The following is a 6,368-nucleotide window of genomic DNA, read 5'->3' as shown; positions in this document are numbered from 1 at the left end:
ACTCGTCCCGGAAAATATCCCCCAGCCACAACCAGAACAGCTAAGTATTCTGGGGAACCAGTTCGAGCAGAAAATTACAATGGTGGAAATTATACCAGAGATGTCTTTCGAGAGCGACCGTTGTCTGGTGTTCTTGTTTGAAAGCTGGCCTTCGATGCAACATTGCTTGGGAATTGGAATTTCTGAAAGAGAGGACAGCATTGACCAATGATTGTTGTAAATTTGTTTGATGTATAATCATTGCTTACTTGTACGTGAATTTTGTCTCTATTTTTAATTATTAAAGCAACTACTTTTTAAAAATCTCTTTATTTTTTCCTTCTTAACTTTAGATTTTGCATACAAGAACCCAGATTGAAAACAAATCTAAGTATTATTTAGGAACACAGAACTGAGATTCGAGTTCCAAAGTTCATCATGGAAGCCCATTCTCAGCGCGGAGAAATCTGAAGAGGGAACGTCAAAGTGAATATAAATGTGGAAGACGTTGCCCATTCCAAAGCTGAATGCAGATATTTGCCTGAATTTCATTTACAGAAATATTTTGTACAGGCTTGCCCATTTCATGAAAAGGACAATTCCACAAGGTCAGGTCAAGGGTCACATATATATATATATATATATATAATCGTACAGCAAGAACAATAATTGATGAAAGGATATGAAGATATAAATTTTTTTATAACTGGATGAAACGAACTAAAATTTTAAAAACATACAAAAATAACTTTTTGAATATAGCGTGTTTATCAGTTTAGCTATTTATTATTTATGGACGAGTTTGATGTAACTTAATGACTTAAATATATATATATATATAAATATATTATTTATATGAGCGAATTATATTAAAGGACATTTGTAGTTAATGCTTGTATATGAATCACGGTGATGTGATATATATATATATATATAAAGAGAGACAAACGCACTACACGGTTAGCATACAATTGGGTTTATGATCCTAAACACAAATACCTGAGTTCGACGAAAATGGGAGTCTCTCTACTTATACCCTCACTTGTTGGCCGTGTGGTTAAAATCGCTCTCTAGTCCTAAGTTCTCCCTGACCTGCTCACCCCCATTCCTCAATTAGGGTCATTACGACAGAACTTATTATCAGCTAAAAGCTATCAATCTAATGTTTATAAATCAGAAATTATTATCCAGAATAGCGAATGTGAAAATAAAGTCGTTTAAACAGCACTTGTATATGAGAACTCAAAGGAGGCAAATTATTTATATCTGATCAAATTATTAACTGCATTTGTATTGTTCAGACTACAAAATAATGTGATTGTATTCAACTTTATTTGGCAGTGACTTGAAATGTAAGGGTGGGTCCACACGACAGGGAAATATATCAAAACTCATGCTGTATCTTATTGTATACATATCACAAAACATGTTGAAAACACATCAACTACTGCAGGTATATCTTATCGTATACATGTCACATAAATGTTGAAAACATGTCAACAACCATAAATAGCATTTTTATTGACATATCAAAAATGTTAAAGACAAGTCAACGATCATTAATGGACATCTTATCACATACATATCACAAACATGTTGAAAAGGTGTCAACGGCCATAAATATCTTATTACGTATCACAAAAATGTTGAAAACATCTGAGTGTCAACCGCGATGTTATCGTATTGTATGTGATTATTAGAAAAACATGTTGAAACATGTCAGCATCAGTATGTTCCAAAACTTACTGTATGCATATCACAAACATGCTGAAAACATATTAACAACCATAAGTGACTAATTGTATACATATCACAGACTTGTTGAAACATATCAAAGACCATATGGCATTTTCACACATATCAAAAAACATTTGACATAAGCACAACATGTAACCATTTCTGTCTGCAGCAAAAAGAGAAATATATAAATAAAGAGAAAGAGAAATATGAGAAACATTTGAGAAATCTCTCCCATCAAGAAACTTATCCAGGGAACATGGTCCCATTAACAGCGTCATTTTTCATATTAACGCAAAAGGCCTTAATTTTTGTTTCTTATTTTTTTTCTAAATCTTAGTTGAGGAAAATAGCCTCGGAAAATGAAATTATTATCTTTCCTGAAACAGAGACGAAATGACTTGATTTTTCTATGCTTCATATTCTTGTCGCTGAAACATTAATTGTTTTTTCAAAAGCTTTAATGTTTGACGTTCAGCCTTATGGGAATGGTTATGAAGAAAGTCAATGTTTTGATTCACTAGGGAAAAAATTATGACTTGTAAAAATGATTGAATATCGCGATTTTGAATCATAATTGTCACTATGATATTTCAAAGGCAAACAGTAAGAAATATTATTTATGTATCTGATTTCATATAAGGATATACGATACATACATACACAATCAGAACACACACATTGTCCACCTGACCACAAGAATTATAGAATATATATATTAAGAGGGCATTGTATATATATTATATATATATATATATATATATATATATATATATATATATATATATATATATATATATATATATATATATATATATATATATATATATATATATATATATATATATATATATATATTTTTACACACACAAATACGACGAACATCAAATTACGCGATATCGGAAAGTAAAAACAAATATCTTTCGTGTATAAAATAAAGACGAAAATGCAATCGGGAAACATACACACAGTAGACAAACAAACAAAAAAAGAACACAGAGTAAAAAGACTGTTTTGAAGAATCACGTAATGAAGTTCAAGCAAAAACAATCGCAAACAAAAAATGTTGGACGCATTGCAAGGGGAAGTTTTTTGTTTACAAAATAGAAAAAACTGTATCCCGTCACTCTCGAAAATGAAAAAAACGACGAACAAAGTTAAGAAACAAAGTTCATTTCAATTCATTTCTGTGTAAGAAGTTTTATCCTGCATCAAACTGAATGTGAATATACAATATGACGAACAAATAACAAAATATTTTATCAGATGTTTTCAATGATTGTTTAAATTAAATACCTAAATTAACAAGTATATATATATATATATATATATATATATATATATATATATATATATATATATATATATATATATATATATTTATATATATATTTATATATATATTATATATATATATATATATATATATATATATATATATATATATATATATATATATAGTTACACATACTATACATACACACCATATACAGTATGTATATACAAAAATAGATAAATAGATAGACATATAGATAAACGTATGTTTTAGACACCGCCTGAACTAACACCTTTCCTTCACGAAATAGTTTAATTCAATCCATTAATATCAAAATACAGAGACAAGTGTCAAGGAAAAACCGAAATTAAATTTCGCGTGCATTGAATTACCCTCTATTAGCCACAGTGACTCTTTCAAATTGCTTCACTTATCCTTGATGTCGTTATGTGCATCCCTTCGCTGTAGTGTACCTAATATCTTTCATGAATTTCAGTTATGTCATGCTATGTTATGTTATTCCTCAAGCAATAAATGCCATTAATCCTTGCGCATTAGTCTAAGTAATTGGTGAATGGTATATGCAATAACACAATAATTATTCCTTTCGCATTTTTATTTTTCTCTCGCCAAGGGACTTGAAGCGCAACGTAGATTATTGAGCTCACACTTGGCCTGTAGGCCAAAGGTGTTTGAGTTAGAATCTGCTTCTGATATAAACTGGTAAAGTATCGAAAACAGATGATACTTCTGAATAGAAAAGAAATGTTTATTAGAAAGAATAGCCATTTTAGGAAACCACACCCACACACACACACACACACACACATACTCGCAAGAAATAGCCTTACACCTTATCCATATCTTTTGAGCTGAATGAAAATAAATTTGTTTCCGAACTGTTTCACTTCTCTGGACTGGCAGGAAATTGCGTGTCACGTCCTTTGGGTGATTCACAGCCTACTCATGTCAAAGGGCTTATTACCTCATTTACAAGAGAGAGAGAGAGAGTCTTATTCAAAATTCATCCACTGTTTGACAATCCTTTATACTTTGATGAATGGTAAAGAATCTACATTGCCACACCTGGTTTACACAATAAGCAAATAATAAATCAAAAAATCAAAAGACAATTAAAATATACATTTTCATACTTCATAGATCACATCCGGGGTCAGGAAATATGTGAAAAAATAGGATTCATCACGCACAAACACTATTTGCTACTCTCTCTCTCTCTCTCTCTCTCTCTCTCTCTCTCTCTCTCTCTCTCTCTCTCTCATGCCCTCGTAAAATCTACCTCCCTCTAAATTTTGCAAAACATGAAAACTATACCCCTGAATTTTATCAAAATTGAAAAGTCACCGCAAAAAGCGAAAAATACCTTGTTAGAGAATAAATATGATAGTAAAAATGTCAAAACGGGAAAACATAAAAAATAATATAAAGAGTGAATGGAAATGAAAAGGGTGTGAGAATATGCACACACCAAGAAGGGCATTGCTAGATCCTCCTGACATTTCTGCTTCTGCAGGAGTCAGCAGACGAAGGATTCCTACGCCAGATTCTCACGCTTTCACCCAAGATTCTCGGGAATCGGGAATCAGATTTCTTTCAATCATTATTTCCCTGTGGGGAAGTTTCATTTAGAAGGTAAAGATTGGAAATGTAAAAGAAAGAGAAATACATGGAAAGAATTCTACGTGATAATTCGGAGGGTACAGAGCATGATATGTGAGTTGTTCCAATAATCCCAGTTACTTTATCTTTGTTATGAGGGCATTCATTCTGTGAGTATTCTTACTATGTTGAACAGAATTCAGTAATAAATTTATCATTTATATCTATATCTATATCTATCTGTCTATATATATATATATATATATATATATATATATATATATATATATATATATATATATATATATATGAAAATTTTTATCACACCGTGATTTATATGCAATCATGAAGCTACAAATGTCAAATATCACCAAGCTACTCGGAATATCCTGATGGGAATTATCACCGAAGGAGAATTTATAAGTGATAAAATGGATTGAGAGAGAGATATTTCTGAAGTCAGTGGAAGAGTATACCGGAAGAAAAATTAGGACCAATCAGCGTTCAGAGGGATCGCTTGAGGCAATGACGTCATTATTCTCAGCATTCATTTCCAGTTCAGTGACGATAATTATCAGGCTAGTAACTGTATATAGTCACTATTGATAAATTATATATATATATAGGGGGTTTTTTATTCAGGTTATCATTAAGTATATATGTCTAAATAGCTCTTTATTTCTAACAAAATTCAAGTTTAATTAATGATGAAAACCGAGGAAGTATAACAAACTTTATATAATCGTATGATTCATTAAACTGCCCTTCTTAAACATGATTCTGATTTGTAAATAAAAATTCATTCATGTGTTATTCCTTATTTAAAAAGTAAATCGATTCCTCTCTTTTAGCAATGAATGTCAAGTGAAAGGAATCAAACGACGAGAGAATTTAAGAATATGCATTCAAACCAGGATTGTAACCACATAACAAACAGGACTGATGAACAACGTCAGGGTCACTACTGGAAAAGTAGGGCAAATTTCTTAATCGTAGTTACAACAAGTTAAAATGCTGTCCCATAGACAAAGAGGGACAGACTTAGATAAGAGGCATAAGAAGATCTGAAAAACATGAAAAGACCTCAGAGTTTAGTATTATCAGAGAGCATGAAGACAACATATTGAAGAGGCTAATAAAATAAAGAAGAAGTTATATACATGAAGGAAATTGAAGAAAAGTCAGACAATAAGAGAGACTTCCATAGACAGTTAGAGTGGAAATTTTCCCTACATATAATGAAGAAGAACATTGAACAAGTAAGAAGAACAAACATGTGAGTTGACTTAGTATTAAGAAACTATAAGTGACTTATTGTACAAAGAATCAGAACAAGCCTCCTTGATGCAGTGGAATATGGCAGAGCCAGAGAGAAAGAGAGAGACTGTTCTTCAATTTTACCATTTTTGTCATTAGCAAAAAGAATAATAAACATTATAGCAAGAAAAAGTACTACAAATAAACAGTCCAACTAGCCCATCAGGTTTAGTCAGAGAAAAGGTAGCCTACCATAACAGGCCTTATATTAACGAAAAGGATGTCTAATTTGGAATAATTTAGAGAATGCCCAGATTTAGTGTCAGCCTCGAGACAGATTAAATGAAATCCTTCTGGGATTCTTGAGTAAGATAAAGAAGAAGACAGGTTAACTTACACAGAAAAAACATATTTAAATAAATATATTTGAATTCAGAGTTCAGATTTTGAGATTGTCTGAAGAAGCAGAAGATAGTAAGAATTAGTAAATGAATATGAT

This window comes from Macrobrachium rosenbergii, chromosome 15 (genome assembly GCF_040412425.1).
Source record: "Macrobrachium rosenbergii isolate ZJJX-2024 chromosome 15, ASM4041242v1, whole genome shotgun sequence".
NCBI classification, from domain to species: domain Eukaryota; kingdom Metazoa; phylum Arthropoda; class Malacostraca; order Decapoda; family Palaemonidae; genus Macrobrachium; species Macrobrachium rosenbergii.
This window is presented reverse-complemented; position numbering follows the sequence as displayed.